Source organism: Heterodontus francisci, chromosome 26 (genome assembly GCF_036365525.1).
Source record: "Heterodontus francisci isolate sHetFra1 chromosome 26, sHetFra1.hap1, whole genome shotgun sequence".
Classification (NCBI taxonomy): Eukaryota; Metazoa; Chordata; class Chondrichthyes; order Heterodontiformes; family Heterodontidae; genus Heterodontus; species Heterodontus francisci.
In genome coordinates, this window is record NC_090396.1 from 7,785,033 (window position 1) to 7,803,095 (window position 18,063).

At 46.7% G+C, this 18,063-nt stretch overlaps 1 protein-coding gene across 1 annotated transcript in view; it reads right to left on the bottom strand.

Annotated features, from left to right (window-relative positions):
- LOC137384523 (protein HEATR9-like) overlaps positions 1–18,063 on the bottom strand; it is a 218,387-nt gene that overhangs the window by 158,355 nt on the left and 41,969 nt on the right. The window lies entirely within an intron of this gene.

Below are 18,063 nucleotides of genomic sequence, written 5' to 3' on the forward strand. Positions count from 1 at the left end.
GATATTAAACTGAGACCCTGTGAGGTTGATGTAAAAGACCCCATGGCAATATTTCGAAGAAGAACAGGGGAGTTATCCCTACCCCACATGGACTGCAGCTCACCACCACCTTCTCAAGGATAATTAGGGATGGGCAATAAATGCTGGCCGAGCCAGCGACACCCACATCTCATGAATGAATAAAAAAGTATCCTGGTCAATATTTATCCTGCAATCAACATTCCAAAAACAGATGATCTGGTTATTCGCACCTTGCTGTTTGTGGGAGCTTGCTGTGTGTAAATTGGCTGCCCCGTTTCCTGCATTACAACAGGAACTTCAAAAAGTGCTTCATTAACTGTAAAGTGCTTTGGGATGACCAGTGGATGTGAAGGGTGCTATATAAATGCAAGTCTTTCTTTATAATAAAATAAATCTGAATAAAAAGCTGGTATGACAAATGATGAGCTTGTAACTACTGGATTGTTATAAAAACCCACCTATATCACTTCTTTCTTTAGGGAAGGAAATCTGATGTCGTTACCCAGTCTGGCCGACATTTAACTCCAAATCCACAGTTAACTCTTAACTGCTCTCTGAAATGGCCCAGTAAGTCACTTAGTTGTATCAAACTGCTGCAAATAAAGTCGAAAAATAAAACTAGATGGACCACCCAGCATCAACCAAGACACCAGACACAACAAGGCACAACCTGTCCAGTCAGCTTTGCAAAAGTCCTCCTCACTAACATCTGGGGGCTTGTGCCAAAGTTGGGAGAGCTGTCCCACAGACTAGACAAGCAACAGCCTGACATAGTCGTACTCATGGAATCATACCTTACAGGCAATGTCCTACATTCCTCCATCACCATTCCTGGGTATGTCCTGTCCCACCAGCAGTGGTATAGAGTCCCGAGGGAGTGGCCCTGGGAGTCCTCAACAATAAGCTACAAAGACAAATAGCCGTGTGGTAATATGAGGTAGTGGTAACAATAGATACGTGGCTTAAAAATGGTAAGGACTGGGAACTTAATATTCAAGGATGCTAAGTGTTCAGAAAAGACAGGGAAGGAAAAAAGGGAGGTGGGATGGCAGTACTGATTAGTGAAGACATTGTAAATGTTGGAAAGAGGGGATGACCTTGAGGGGGCAAAGACAGAATCCATTTGGTTAGAGTTGAGAAGCAAAAAGAGGATGATCACACTACTGAGGGTATTCTATAGGCTTCCAAATAATGAGAGAGGTAGAGGAGAAAATCTATAGGGGAATCACAGACATGTGCAAGACCTATAGAGTGGTGATACTGGGGGAATTTATCTACCCAAATATCGATTGGGATAATGTTAGACTGAAGGAAAAGGATTGGGAGGAATTTCTGAAATAAATTCAGCAGAACTTCCTTGACCAGTATGTTCTCAGTCCAACTAGGAAGGAGGAATTGCTGGATCTGATGCTGGGGAATGAGGTGGGCCAAGTGGACCAAGTGTCTGTGGGGAGCACTTGGGTAAGAGTGATCATTATATAAGGTTTAGATTAGTAATGGAGAAGAGCAAGGAACAATCCAAAGTAGAACTTCTAAATTGGAAGAGAGATAACTTCAATGGGATGAGAAGAGATCTAGCCAGGGTAAAATATCTAGTCAGGCTAAAGTGGAACCAAAGTTTAACAGACGAAATTGTAATGGAACAATGGGTGATCCTTAAGGCGGAGATGTTTCAGGTACAGAGTGGATACATTCCAACAAGGGTGAAAGGTAAGGGAACTAAAGCCAGGGCTCCAGGGATGACGAGAGAGATAGAGAATGTGATGAAACTTAAAGAGAGGATTTATGATGCATTTCAGGTGAATTCTTCAAGCTAGAACCAGGCCAAATATAATAAGTTGAAAGGGGAAGAGAAGAGGAAAATAAGGCTGGCAAAGAGAGAATGAGAATAGAATGGCAGTAAACATAACAGGAACCCAAAAATCTAACAGCATGTAAATAGCAAATGGTAGTAAGAGGTGGGCTGGGGCCTATTAGGCACAAAGAGGGTGATATATGCTTAAAATCGCAGGGCAAAGGGAGAATAATTAATGAAAACTCTGTATCAGTGTTTACTGGTGAAGAAGATACTGACAAAATATCAGGAGAAGTGGAGATGGTAGAGGTAATAGCTGGGGTGAAATTGATAGGCAGGATGTACTGGAAAGGGTAGTTATGCTTAGGGTGGATAAGTCACTTGCTCCAGATAGCTTACATCCCATATTGCTAAAGGAAGTGGGAGTGGAGATAGCAGAAGGGTTTGCCATAGTCTTCCAATCTTCCCTAGATACAGGGAAGTGCCAGAGGATTGCAAAGTGGCAAATGTAACACCACGGGTGGTATTTTATGTTCTCCCCTGCGGCAGGTTTGGAGGTGGGCAGAGCATAAAATCGGGTGGGATAGTGGGGAGTTGGGGGCGGGTGTGGTCCGCCACCATCCCGCCTCTGCTGAAATTTAGTGTCCGGCGCCAATTGAGGACTTTAGCTGGGCAATTACCCACAATTAAGAGCTTCTTCCCGCCACAACTGCAACTATCCGTGTGGTGGGCAGCCGTGTTGCCGCATGGGAAGCACAGAAAGATAATCCGTGTGGGCTGCTTCCCAGCTCCGGATGGGGATGGCGAGGAGGGTCCTTGTTAAAAGGCACTTAGCGCCTGAACGAGGGACCAACATCAGGATGTGGGGGGGCCCTCTGAGGGTCACTCCTATGCCCTTTCTGCTGACCTCCCTCCCCCCCTTCCCCCCGTGACCCCCACCACGCAAGTTTGCAGACGACACAAAGCTGCGGGGGGAATGTGAGCTGTGAGAAGGATGCAAAGAGGCTCCAATGTGATTTGGACAATGAGTGGGCAAATGCATGTTAGACACAGTATAATGTGGATAAATGTGACCGTAGGCGGTCATGTGTCACCTTTGGCATGTTTCCGGCGGTTCCTGCAGCCAAACGTCATGCTCTGCACTCCGTTGGACCCCACCAGAAAGGCCGAGAGGGGGGTTTTGACGCTTGGGCAACGCTCAACCTCCATACATTCGCCCAGGCATGCGCCATGGAGCGGTCACTCCATAGTCGCCTCACAGCGACTGAAACAGGCAGCAGTTACGGGTTATAAGTCCAGCTAAATTGGCGGAGAGATTGGGCGCCAGGGGTTGCCTTTGCCGGTGGGAGAGGTCATCGCATCTCACTGGACAGCTACCGCCCGCCTCAAACCGGGCAGTTCCCAGTCAATAAGGTTCTGTCCCACCACAGTCCACCTGCTTCAATGGGTGCTTGGAGCTCAGGGTCATTGCCTGAAAAGCGGACTGCAACACCGCACCAAACAACATGAAAAAAGGAAAGAAGGTCCCAGCCCTTCGCTTTGCAAGCTGTAATGTCAGAACTATGTGTCCTGGCCTGTCGGAAGACCTTACACAAATCAACGATTCTCGGAAGACCGCCATCAGTAACAATGAGCTCAGCAGACTCATTGTAGACATTGCAGCACTTCAGGAGACACGCCTCCCCGCGAATGGATCTCTAGCAGAGCAAGACTACACCTTCTTCTGGCAGGGTAGGGATCCTGAAGAACCAAGACAGCATGGAGTGGGCTTCGCCATCAGAAACTCTTTGCTCAGCACGATAGAGCCTCCCTCAAATGGCTCGGAATGCATACTGTCCATCCGACTGCTCACCACCTCTGGTCCAGTAGACCTACTCAGCATCTATGCTCCAACACTCTGCTCCCCACCTGAAGCTAAAGACCAGTTCTACGAGGAACTCCATAACATCATTAGTAGCATTCCTAATACCGAACACCTGTTCCTGCTGGGGGGCATTAATGCCAGGGTTGGGGCCGACCATGACTCATGGCCCTCCTGCCTTGGGCGCTATGGCGTTGGAAGGATGAATGAGAATGGGCAGAGACTGCTTGAGTTGTGTACCAATCATAACCTCTGCATCACCAACTCGTTCTTTCACACTAAACCCTGTCACCAGGTTTCATGGAGGCACCCAAGATCATGTCGTTGGCACCAGCTGGACCTCATCGTCACAAGGCGAGCCGCCTTAAACAGTGTTCAAATCACACACAGCTTCCACAGTGCGGACTGCGATACCGACCACTCCCTGGTGTGCAGCAAGGTTAGACTCAAACCAAAGAAGTTGCATCACAACAAGCAGAAGGGCGACCCGCGCATCAACACGAGCAGAATTTCTCACCCACAGCTGTAACAAAAATTTCTAAATTCACTTCTAACAGCCCGTCAAAACACTCCCACAGGGAGATGCTGAGACCAAGTGGGCCCACATCAGAGACGCCATCTATGAGTCAGCTTTGACCACCTACGGCAAACGCGCGAAGAGGAATGTGGACTGGTTTCAATCTCATAATGAAGAGCTGGAACCTGTCATAGCCGCGAAGCGCATTGCACTGTTGAACTACAAGAAAGCCCCCAGCGAGTTAACATCCATAGCACTTAAAGCAGCCAGAAGCACTGCACAAAGAACAGCCAGGCGCTGCGCAAATGACTACTGGCAACACCTATGCAGTCATATTCAGCTGGCCTCAGACACCGGAAACATCAGAGGAATGTATGATGGCATTAAGAGAGCTTTTGGGCCAACCATCAAGAAGATCGCCCCCCTCAAATCTAAATCAGGGGACACAATCACTGACCAACGCAAGCAAATGGACCGCTGGGTTGAGCAGTACCTAGAACTGTACTCCAGGGAGAATGTTGTCACTGAGACTGCCCTCAATGCAGCCCAGCCTCTACCAGTCATGGATGAGCTGGACGTACAGCCAACAAAATCGGAACTCAGTGATGCCATTGATTCTCTAGCCAGTGGAAAAGCCCCTGGGAAGGACGGCATTACCCCTGAAATAATCAAGAGTGCCAAGCCTGCTATACTCTCAGCACTACATGAACTGCTATGCCTGTGCTGGGACGAGGGAGCAGTACCTCAGGACATGCGAGATACCAATATCATCACCCTCTATAAAAACAAAGGTGACCGCGGTGACTGCAACAACTACCGTGGAAACTCCCTGCTCAGCATAGTGGGGAAAGTCTTTGCTCGAGTCGCTTTAAACAGGCTCCAGAAGCTGGCCGAGCATGTCGACCCTGAGGCACAGTGTGGCTTTCGAGCAGCGAGATCGACCATTGACATGCTGTTCTCCCTTCGTCAGATACAGGAGAAATGCCGCGAACAACAGATGCCCCTCTGCATTGCTTTCATTGATCTCACCAAAGCCTTTGACCTCGTCAGCAGACGTGGTCTCTTCAGACTACTAGAAAAGAATGGATGTCCACCAAAGCTACTAAGTATCATCACCTCATTCCATGACAATATGAAAGGCACAATTCAACATAGCGGCACCTCATCAGAGCCCTTTCCTAACCTGAGTGGCGTGAAACAGGGATGTGTTCTCGCACCCACACTTTTTGGGATTTTCTTCTCCCTGCTGCTTTCACATGCGTTCAAGTCCTCAGAAGAAGGAATTTTCCTCCACACAAGATCAGGGGGCAGGTTGTTCAACCTTGCCCGCCTAAGAGCGAAGTCCAAAGTACGGAAAGTCCTCATCAGGGAACTCCTCTTTGCTGACGATGCTGCTTTAACCTCTCACACTGAAGACTGTCTGCAGAGTCTCATCGACAGGTTTGCGGCTGCCTGCAACGAATTTGGCCTAACCATCAGCCTCAAGAAAACGAACATCATGGGACAGGACGTCAGAAATGCTCCATCCATCAATATTGGCGACCACGCTCTGGAAGTGGTTCAAGAGTTCACCTACCTAGGCTCAACTATCACCAGTAACCTGCCTCTAGATGCAGAAATCAACAAGCGCATGGGAAAGGCTTCCACTGCTATGTCCAGACTGGCCAAGAGAGTGTGGGAAAATGGCGCACTGACATGGAACACAAAAGTCCGAGTGTATCAAGCCTGTGTCCTCAGTACCTTGCTCTATGGCAGCGAGACCTGGACAACGTATGTCAGCCAAGAGCGACGTCTCAATTCATTCCATCTTCGCTGCCTCCGGAGAATACTTGGCATCAGGTGGCAGGACCGTAACTCCACACAGAAGTCCTTGAGACAGCCAATATCCCCAGCTTATACACACTACTGAGTCAGCGGCGCTTGAGATGGCTTGGCCATGTGAGCTGCATGGAAGGTGGCAGGATGCCAAAGACACATTGTACAGCGAGCTCGCCACTGGTATCAGACCCACCGGCCGTCCATGTCTCCGCTTTAAAGACGTCTGCAAACGCGACATGAAGTCCTGTGACATTGATCACAAGTCGTGGGAGTCAGTTGCCAGCAATCGCCAAAGCTGGCGGGCAGCCATAAAGACAGGGCTAAAGTGTGGCGAGTCGAAAAGACTTAGCAGTTGGCAGGAAAAAAGACAGAGGCGCAAGGGGAGAGCCAACTGTGTAACAGCCCTGACAAACAAATTTCTCTGCAGCACCTGTGGAAGAGTCTGTCACTCTGGAATTGGCCTTTATAGCCACTCCAGGCGCTGCTCCACAAACCACTGACCACCTCCAGGCGCGTATCCATTGTCTCTCGAGATAAGGAGGCCAAAGAAGATCCACTTTGGCTGTAAAAACAGAAAAGCAGATTATCTAAATGGTGATAGATTGGGAAAGGGGGAGGTGCAACGAGACCTGGGTGTCTTTGTACACCGTCACTGAAAGCAAGGAGCGGCGGCAGCGAGAGCGGGAACAGGCGGGAGGAGCCGGGAGATAAAAGGAGCCGAAGCCAGAGACCAGAAGCAGCAGCACGAGCACTCTGTTCTGTTCTGTTGTGTGGACCAGCAAAAATTGAAGTGTGACGTCACAGGAGAGCTGGTAAGTGATTGGTGGGTATTTCTTTCATCCATTTGAACAGCTGGAGCGGTGAGAGTGCGAGACAGGGGGCAGCCGGGAGGGTAAGTTTCACTATAAAGTACTTATCTCGTGAATCGGCGGACGCGGACACGGGGACTGCTGGGTAAGTGAACTTATATATTCGGGCAGTGGCTAAACCCGAAACACTAGACGTGTATTGTCTCCCACCCATCCTCCTCTAACCAAAAAAAAAGGACTCTTGTGTGGAGGGTTTGGTAAGGTAAGGTTTTCCTTTATATTTTTTAATCTCTGTTGTCAATTTAGTGCGGAGGGGATGGAAGCTAGGGCAGTTGCATGCTCCTCTTGCAGGATGTGGGAGGTAAGGGTCACCAATTGTGTCCCTGCTGACTTCACCTGTGAGAAGTGCACCCAACTCCAGCTCCTCACAGACTGTGTTAGGGAGCTGGAGCTGGAGCTGGATGAACTTCGGATCATTCAGGAGGCTGAGGGGGTGATAGAGAGCAGTTATAGGGAAGTAGTGACACCTAAGTTACAGGATAAAGGTAGCTGGGTGATTGTCAGGGGAGGGAAAGGGAATAGGCGCACAGTGCAGGGATCCCCTGTGGCCGTTCCCCTCAATAATAAGTATACCGTTTTGGATACAGTTGGGGGGGGGGGACCTACCAGGGGAAAGCCACAGCAGCCAGGTCTCTGGCACTGAGCCTGGCTCTGTGGCTCAGAAGGGAAGGGGGGAGAATAGGAGAGTGATAGTGATAGGAGATTCAATGGTTAGAGGAACAGACAGGAGATTCTGTGGTCACGAACGAGACTGCCGGATGGTATGTTGCCTCCCGGGTGCCAGGGTCAGGGATGTCTCGGATCGAGTCTACAGGATTCTTAAGGGGGAGGGGGAGCAGCCAGAAGTCGTGGTACACATCGGTACCAATGACATAGCTCGGAAAAGGGATGAGGACCTGAAAAGTGAATATAGGGAGTTAGGTTGGAAGCTAAAAGGCAGGACGAGCAGGATAGTAATCTCAGGATTGATACCGGTGCCACGTGCTAGTGAGGCTAGAAACAGGGAGCGAGTGCAGCTGAACACGTGGCTACAGAGCTGGTGTAAGAGGGAGGGATTCAGATATGTGGATCATTGGGATACCTTCTGGGGAAGGTGGGACCTGTACAAGAAGGACGGGTTGTATCTGAACTGGAGGGGCACCAATATCCTGGGTGGGAGGTTTGCTAGCGCTCTTCGGGAGGGTTTAAACTAGTTTGGCAGGGGGATGGGAACCGGAGCTACGGATCAGTGGATGGGTAGCTGTTGAACAGGCAGATACAGAGTGCAGAGAGTCTGTGAGGAAGGTTAGACAGTTGACAGGGCAATGTTGCAGCCAGTATGATGGGTTGAGGTGTGTCTATTTTAACGCAAGAAGTGTCAGGAATAAGGTTGATGAACTTAGAGCATGGATCAGCACTTGGAGCTACGATGTTGTGGCCATTACGGAGACTTGGATATCACAGGGGCAGGAATGGATGTTGGATGTTCCGGGGTTTAGATGTTTCAAACGGAATAGGGAGGGAGGTAAAAGAGGTTGGGGAGTGGCATTGCTAATCAGGGATAGTATCACAGCTGCAGAAAGGGAGGTCGTCGAGGAGGGTTTGTCCACTGAGTCATTATGGGTGGAAGTCAGAAACAGGAAAGGAGCAGTCACTTTGTTGGCAGTTTTCTATAGACCCCCCAATAGCAACAGAGACACGGAGGAACAGATTGGGAGGCAGATTTTGGAAAGGTGCAGAAGTAACAGGGTTGTTGTCATGGGTGACTTCAACTTCCCTAATATTGATTGGATCCTCCTTAGTGCAAATAGTTTGGATGGAGCAGATTTTGTAAGATGTGTCCAGGAAGGTTTCCTGACTCAATATGTAGATAGGCCGACTAGAGGGGAGACTATGTTGGACTTGGTGCTTGGCAACGAACCAGGCCAGGTGGCAGATCTCTCAGTGGGAGAGCATTTCGGTGATAGTGATCACAACTCCCTGACCTTTACTATAGTCATGGAGAGGGATAGGAGCAGATGGGATGGGAAAATATTTAACTGGGGGAGGGGGAATTACAATGCTATTAGGCAGGAACTGGGGAGCTTAAATTGGGAACAGATGTTCTCAGGGAAATGCATGACAGAAATGCGGAGGTTGTTTAGGGAGCACTTGCTGCGACTGCTGGATAGGTTTGTCCCGATGAGGCAAGGAAGGGATGGTAGGGTGAAGGAACCTTGGATGACAAGAGATGTGGAACAAGAGGAAGAAGGAAGCTTACTTAAGGTTGAGGAAGCAAGGATCAGACAGGGCTCCAGAGGGTTACAAGGTAGCCAGGAAGGAACTGAAGAATGGACTTAGGAGAGCTAGAAGGGGACATGAAAAAGTCTTGGCGGGTAGGATTAAGGAAAATCCCAAGGCGTTCTACACATATGTGAGGAACAAGAGGATGGCCAGAGTGAGGGTAGGGCCGATCAGGGATAATGGAGGGAACTTGTGCCTGGAGTCGGAGGAGGTAGGGGAGGTCCTTAATGAATACTTTGCTTCAGTATTCACTAGTGAGAGGGACCTTGTCGTTTGTGAGGACAGCGTGAAACAGGCTGATATGCTCGAACAGGTTGAGGTCAAGAAGGAGGATGTGCTGGAAATTTTGAAAGACATGAGGATAGATAAGTTCCCGGGGCCAGACGGGATATACCCAAGGATATTATGGGAAGCGAGGGAAGAGATTGCCGCGCCATTGGCGATGATGTTTGCGTCCTCACTGTCCACTGGAGTAGTACCAGATGATTGGAGGATGGCAAATGTTATTCCCTTGTTCAAGAAAGGGAATAGGGATAACCCTGGGAATTACAGACCAGTCAGTCTTACATCAGTGGTGGGCAAATTATTGGAGAGGATTCTGAGAGACAGGATTTGTGATTATTTGGAAACGCATAGTTTGATTAGAGATAGTCAGCATGGCTTTGTGAGGGGCAGGTCATGCCTCACAAGCCTTACTGAATTCTTTGAGGATGTGACAAAACACATTGATGAAGGAAGAGCAGTGGATGTGGTGTATACGGATTTTAGCAAGGCGTTTGATAAGGTTCCCCATGGTAGGCTCATTTAGAAAGTAAGGACGCATGGGATTCAGGGAAAGTTGGCTGTCTGGATACAGAATTGGCTGGCCCATAGAAGACAGAGGGTGGTAGTGGATGGAAAGTATTCAGCACGGAGCTCGGTGACAAGTGGTGTTCGCAGGGATCTATTCTGGGACCTCTGCTCTTTGTGATTTTTATAAATGACTTGGATGAGGAAGTGAAAGGCTGGGTTAGTAAGTTTTCCGATGACACAATGATTGCTGGAGTTGTGGATAGTGTGGAGGGCTGTTGTAGGTTTCAACGGGACATTGACAGGATGCAGAGCTGGGCTGAGAAGTGGCAGATGGAGTTCAACCTGGAAAAGTGTGAAGTGATTCATTTTGGAAGGTCGAATTTGAATGCAGAATACAGGCTTAAAGACAGGATTCTTGGTATTGTGGAGGAACAGAGGGATCTTGGGGTCCACGTCCATAGATCCCTCAAAGTTGCCACCCAAGTTGATAGGGTTGTTAAGAAAGCGTATGGGGTGTTGGCTTTCATTAACAGGGGGATTGAGTTTAAGAGCCGCGAGGTTATGCTGCAGCTCTATAAGGCCCTGGTTAGACCACACTTGGAATATTGTGTTCAGTTCTGGTCGCCTGGTGGTAGTTCTGGTGGTAGTAGAAGCAGATACATTAGGGGCTTTTAAGCGACTCTTGGATAGGTACATGGATGATAGTAGAATGAAGGGTATGTAGGTAGTTTGATCTTAAAGTAGGTTAAAGGGTCGGCACAACATCGTGGGCCGAAGGGCCTGTACTGTGCTGTACTGTTCTATGTTCTAGGTGCAGCAAGCAATTAGGAAGGCAAATAGTATGTTGGCCTTCATTGCAAGAGGATGAGAGTAAGGAGCAAGGATGTCTCACTGCAGTTATACAGGGCCTTGGTGAGACCACATCTGGATTATTGTGTGCAGTTTTGGTCTCCTTATCTGAGGAAGGATGTTCTTGCCATGGAGGGAGTACAAAGAAGATTTACTAGGCTGATTCCTGGGAAGGCAGGATTGACATATGAGGAGAGATTGGGTCGACTAGGCCTATATTCACTAGTGTTTAAAATAATGAGAGGGGATCTCATAGAAACCTATAAAATTCCAACAGGACTAGACAGGCTAGATGAAGGGAGGATGTTCTCTGTGGCTGGGGAGTCCAGAGCCAGGGGTCACAGTCTCAGGATACTGGGTATGCCATTTAGAACCGAGATGAGGAGAAATTTCTTCACTCAGAGGGTGGTGAGCCTGTGGAATTCTCTACTACAGAAGGCAGTGGAGGCCAAGTCATTAAATATATTCAAGAAGGTGACAGATATATTTCTTAATGCTAAATGGATCAAGGGATATGGGGAAAAAGCGGGAACAGGGTACTGAATTAGACCATCAGCCATGAACTTTTTTGAATGGCAGAACAGGCCCGAAAGGCCAAATGGCCTACTCCTGCTCCTATTTTCTATGTTTTCTATGTTTTCTATCCCTCCCGCCCTGACCTAATTGAGGCCTGGTTACAGCAACATGCCTCAGCCTCCAGGACCGTCACCTCCAGCAGCAGCCATCACCTCTGTGGTGGCACTGCAGCTATTGACCTCTGATTGGCTGGAAGCTCGCCAAGGGTGGGACTTCTGGCAGCGGGGTCCTAGATCCTATGGAAGGCCTGCCGTTGTCCACTTCAGTGCCTGATTGGCACTACATTCAGCAGGTGTTCCGGAAAAGAAGCATAACGGGGATCTTGGCCCCTGATGTCAAGACCCCCACTGTCAGGATAAAATTCCCACCCATTATTCTTATTAACTACAGGCTGGTGAGTTTAACATCAGTGGTGGGTAAGGTTTTAAAAACAATAATCAATAAAAAGGGTGCAAGGGATAGGCCAAATAATTATAGGCCAGTCAGTCTGACTTTGGTGGTGGGTAAATTGTTCGAATCTATTCTGAGGAACAGGATAAACTGCCACTTAGAAAGGCACGGATTAATTTAGGGATAATCAGCATGGATTTGTTGAGGGAAGGTCGTGTCCTACTAACTTAATTGAGTTTTTTGAGGAAGTAACAAGGAGGATTGATGAGGGTAGTGCAGTGGATCTGGTCTACATGGATTTTAGTAAGGCATCTGACAAGGTCCCATATGGCAGACTGGTCAGTAAAATGAAAGCCCATGGGATACAGGGGAATGTGGCCGGTTGGATCCAGAATTGGCTCAGTGACAGGAAACAAAGGGTAGTAGTCGACGGATGTTTTTGTGAATGGAAAGCTGTTTCCAGTGGCGTTCCACAGGGCTCAGTGTTGGGTCTCTTGCTGTTTGTGGTATATATTAATGATAAGACTTAAATATGGGAGGCATGATTGGAAAATTTGCTGATAACACAAAAATTGGCCGTGTAGTTGATAGTGAAGAGGATAGCTGTAGACTCCAGAAAGATACCAATGGTTTGGTTGAGTGGGTAGAAAAGTGGCAAATGGAATTCAATCCTGAAAAGTGTGAGGTAATGCATTTGGGGAGGACAAATAAAGCAAGGGAATACACCATAGATGGGAGGATACTGAGAGGGGTAGAAGAAGTGAGAGACCTTGTACTCACATGTCCACAGGTCCCTGAAGGTGGCAGGACAGGCAGATAGAGTGGTGAAGAAGGCATTTGGAATGCTTTCCTTTATTGGCCGAGGTATAGAATACAAAAGCAGGATATAATGCTGAAACTGTATGAAACACTGGTTAGACCACAGCTGGAGTATTGTGTACAGTTCTGGTCACCACATTACAGGAAGCACATAAAAACAAGAAATGCTGGTAATACTCAGCATGTCTGGCAGCATCTGTGGAGAGAGAAGCAGAGTTAACGTTTCAGGTCAGTGACCCTTCTTCAGAACTAGCAAATATTAGAAATGTAAAAGGTTATAAGCAAAAATAGGAAGGACATAATTGCTCTGGAGAGAGTATCGAGGAGATTTACAAGAATGTTACCAGGGCTTGAGGGTTGCAGCTATGAGAAAAGATTGATTGGCTGGGGTTGTTTTCCTTAGATCAGAGGAGGCTGAGGGGGTGACTGAATTGAAGTATACAAAATTATGAGGGCCCGAGATAGAGTAGACAGGAAGGACCTGTTTCTCCTAGCAGAGAGGTCAACAACAAGGGGCACAGATTTAAGGTGTTTGGTAGGAGCATTAGAGGGGACATGAGGAAAATAATTTTCACCCAGAGGGTGGTGTGTGTCTGGAATTCACTGCCAGGAATGACGGTGGAGGAAGAAACCCTCAATTCTTTTAAAAGGTACCTGGACATGCACCTGAAGTGCCACAACCTGCAAAGCTATGGATCAGGCGCTGGAAGATGGGATTAGATTAGGCGGCTAGTTTTTCTGGGGGGATTTCGGCCAGCACGGACACGATGGGCTGAATGGCCTCCTTCTGTGCTGTAATTTTTCTATGGCTCTAAGGAAGCAAATCAACAGGGACTTGGAAAGGTTTCAGTTAATTAAGGAAAACTGACAGATTTGTCAAAGGCAGATTGTGTTTGACTAATCTAATTGAAGTTTTTGATGAAGTCACAGAGACAGTTAATGAAAGGAAAGCAATATATGTTGTCTATATGGATTTTAAGAAAGAATTTGACAAACTGCCACATAAAAAAACTGGTTAACAAAACTGCGGGTCACAGAATAGGTGGTGTTGTATATTGTCACTAGTAGGAGACAGGTTTGATTCCTCGAGCTTGTACAGATTACTGAGTCTTTATAAAGTTTTAAACAACAACTCATTTATTACATTTCAGGAACTATTTTCACTTTCTCTTTAGCAAGTCTAACCCACTGCTGACATCTTGCTGTTTCTCCTTCTTCAGTCTCTACCACATGTGATCTCTGACATCATCACAGTGGGAGGTGTTACCCACACCGTACCAAACATTAACCCTTTCAGACCCTTATACTACAGCTCCCCCCAAGCCTTTGTCCAGATATATTTTTTCTATATACATTCACTTTTATTTACGTCCTAACCCATCTCCCCCCCAGGTCTCTGACGTCACAGATTTAATTTGTCAGGAAGCTTCATGATTCTTCCTAATCATGTTCTTGTCAAACTTGGAAGATCAATATTCTTTCACTGAACTCTTGTTTCTTGACTGTGACGGCCTTTATTGAGGTTTGTAATTTCTGGTGTTCCCTGATTTTCGGGATCAATGTCTGGTTCATCCAAATATATGACTGATTGACATCTTTGATGAGTAGAAATAAGATTTCCCCTCTTTCCTCTTATAGTACCTTCTGAAGAATGTATTAATAATATCTCTGTTGAATTTCATCTCTCTGGATGATCACTCCTTCTCAACTTTTATCTCGTCCCTATACCTTGTCTCCTTCCACCAACTTGGGTAGGTTTCTGGCACAACATCTTCTGCTAAAATTAGAAGTTTGTTGTTTTCAATAAGACTTCTCTCTGTCTTGAACTCTCTGATAATCCTGGACTTCTAGCCCTGGAAGTAGCTTTTTAGGTGGGTTAGGAAATTGTGTTTGAAGGTTCCTCCCCATCAACAGTTTGGATGGTGCTAGTCCACATAGCAATGGAGTAGATCCATAGTTCAGGCGTGCTGTTTGATAGTTCTGACTCCTTTCTCAGCTTCACCACTAGATTGTGGACATTTAGGGGAACTTGAAAGATGTACAAATCCACATTTTTCGGCAAAGTGTGTGAAGTAGTCGTTTGCAAATTGAGGACCATTATCTGACACGATCTGGTCGGGAATGCCATGTGTTACAAAGATCTCCTGTAACATTCAAATGACTATCTCAGTTGTCGTTGTATGCAAATGTTTGACTTCAATCCGTCTTGAGAAGTAATGAATAACCATGAGGTAGGATTTCCCATTAAACATGAAGGGAACCATCCCCAGATGTTCCCATGGTCTGGTTGGAAATTGAATCGACATAAGGGGTTGCCACTGGTCTGGTCTGTGCACTGCATTCTTGGCAATTAGAAATCATTTCTTCTATATCTTTCGATATTCACAGCCACCAGATGGACGACTGAGCCCGTGCTCTACATTTCGTGATATCCATGTGGCCTTGATGTATTATCTCCATGTGTGAGACCGGAATCACCAACCTCTCATCATATACCAACATGTCATCCACAATAGTAAAGTGCTTCCTATACTCAAAGTAGATTTTCATCACTGTACCACTGGGACATTGCTGCAGCCAACCTTGCTTGCAATATTGGCCTATTCGGATGCATTCCTCATCTGGCATCTGAGCATGATGAATTTCTTGGAGCTTTTTTGAACTTGCGGGCCATTGTGATGCAGTGACCTGTGACTATGACTCAATTTCACTAATGAAGTTAACATCCTGTTGGGTAGGATGGTCAACAATAGCTGTGTGTGTGAAGTTTTGGTCTCCTTATCTGAGGAAGGATGTTCTTGCTATAGAGGGAGTGCAGCGAAGATTTAACAGACTGATTCCTGGGATGATGGGACTGACGTATGAGGAGAGAATGAGTTGGTTAGGATTATATTCGCTGGAGTTCAGAAGAGTGAGGGGGGGATCTCATAGAAACCTATAAAATTCTAACAGGACTTGACAGGGTAGATGCAGGAAGGATGTTCCCGATGCTGGGGGAGTCCAGAACCGGGGTCATAGTCTAAGGATACGGGGTAAGCCATTCAGGACTGAGATGAGGAGAAATTTATTTTATTTTATTTAAAGATACAGCACTGAAGCAGGCCCGACAGCCCACTGAGCCTGTGCTGACCATCAACCACCCATTTATACTAATCCTACATTAATGTGGGCGGCACAGGGGCGCAGTGGTTAGCACCGCAGCCTCACAGCTCCGGGGACACGGGTTCAATTCGAGGTACTGCCTGTGCAGAGTTTGCAAATTCTCCCTGTGACCGCGTGGGTTTCCTCCGGGTGCTCCGGTTTCCTCCCACAGCCAAAGACTTGCAGGTGATAGGTAAATTGGCCATTGTAAATTTCCCCTAGTGTAGGTAGGTGGTAGGGAATTGGGATTACTGTAGGGTTCGTATAAATGGGTGGTTGTTGGTCGGCACAGACTCGGTGGGCCGAAGGACCTGTTTCAGTGCTGTATCTCTAAATAAAAAAATAAATAAATAAAAATAATCCCATATTCCTACCACATCCCCACCTTCCCTCAATTCCCCTACCACCTACTTACAAGAGGGGCAATTTATAATGGCCAATTTACCTATCAACCTGCAAGTCTTTGGTTGTGGGAGGAAACCAGAGAACTCAGCAAAAACCCATGCACTCACAGGGAGAACTTGCAAACTCCGTGCAGGCAGTGCCCAGAATTGAACCTGGGTCACTGGAGCTGTGAGGCTGCGGTGCTAACCACTGCACCACTGTGCCACTCTCCCCCAGAGAGTGGTGAGCCTGTGGAATTCGTTACCACAGAAAGCAGTTGAGGCCAAAACATTGTATGTTTTCAAGAAGGCGTTAGATATCGCTCTTGTGGCGAAAGGGATCAAAGGATATGGGGGAAAGCGGGAACAGGTTACTGAGTTGGATGATCATAATGAATGGTGGAGCAGGCTCGAAGGGCCGAATGGCCTACTCCGGTTCCTATTTTCTAAGTTTCTATGGATAATGTATCTGCTGAAGTTTGCAGTTTGTCTGTACATATACTCTTTCACATGTGTATCTCATTAGTCTCAACTAGAATCTCTGGATTCTTAAGGCATTCTAGCGAGTTCCTTTTCATCAAGTAAGGAAACTAGGGGTTTGTGATCGGTCTCTATGACAACCTTCAAGCCGATGATATAATGTGGGAACTTTTTGCAAGGCCATGTGACTGCAAGAGCTTCTTTCTCTATGACAAGGTATCCTGTCTCAGTCTCAGACAATGCTTGAGATGCAACATAAACTGGCCTGCAACATCCATCTGACTGTTCTTGGAAAAGGACTGCCTCCAACCCTGTAGATGAGGTGCCTGTTGCAATTGTAGTCGATAGTGAAGGGTTATAATGCACTAAGATAGCTGGCGAAATGAGCATTTCCTTGATCCTTTGAAATGCCTGCAGCTGATGTGCACTCCAACACCATGCTTGAGCTTTCTTTAAGAGCTGTCGTAAGGGTTCAGTAACTTGCTCCAGATAGGGCAAAAATGTTGTCAGTTAATTGACCATTCCAAGGAATCGTTGAAGATCTTGGACAAAAGTAGGAATTGGGAATTCCCTTAATGGCTCTCATCTTTTGTGTGTCTGCCATTATGCCCTTGCTACTGACAATGTGCCCTAGGAAACGAATAGACGTTTGAGAATTCACACTTTTCAACAAGTGTCAGTACTTCTTCTTGTCAGTGATTCACTCTAACCCCCAGGTTATATTCTGTGACATATTCGCCATGGACTAAGATGTCATCCAAATGGTATATTACTCATTTAAGGCCCTGCAGGATGTTCGACATATTCCTTTGGAATATTTCAGGTGCAGATGTTATACCGAATGGTGAACAATTAAAACAAAATCTTCGGAACGGAGTGATTGATGAAGGTTGTCAGTAACCTTGACTTCTTCACCAAGCTTTCATTTACTGAGGACATCGGATGGATTTCTCGTGACAGGCTTTATTAAGTGAAGTCGACACCAATGCGGATTACCGTTCACTTTAGGATCTAGAACCATTCCCTAGCACCACTCTGTTGGCTTGGTGACAGAAGAAATGACTCCCATCCTGGTCATCTCTTCTAGCTAAAGTTGGACATGTTTTATTAATGGATGTGATATTTTCTATGCATAAAAAGTCACACCGGTTTCACACCTTTTCTCAACACAATGCTGTATTCGGTCGTAAGGCTTCCTAGACTGGTAAATAATTTTGGAAAGTGTTTTTGGAAGAGACTCCCGATTCTTGCCACTTAATTTCTTCGACCTTGATAAGGTCTATACAAGCTTTTCTTAAAAGAGAAAATTCTTGATTCTGTAAGACACACAGTGTTTCCAATATCTGCTTTCCCTTGTACTGGAGTGTTGCCTGTAGCTTTCCCTTGACTTTCAGTTCAAAATCTCCTGAAATATGTGACTGTGTGTCTGTTGTTTGTAGGCAATCCGTTGATAACCACGGTTCACTGTCTGATAAAACCATCACACCAGC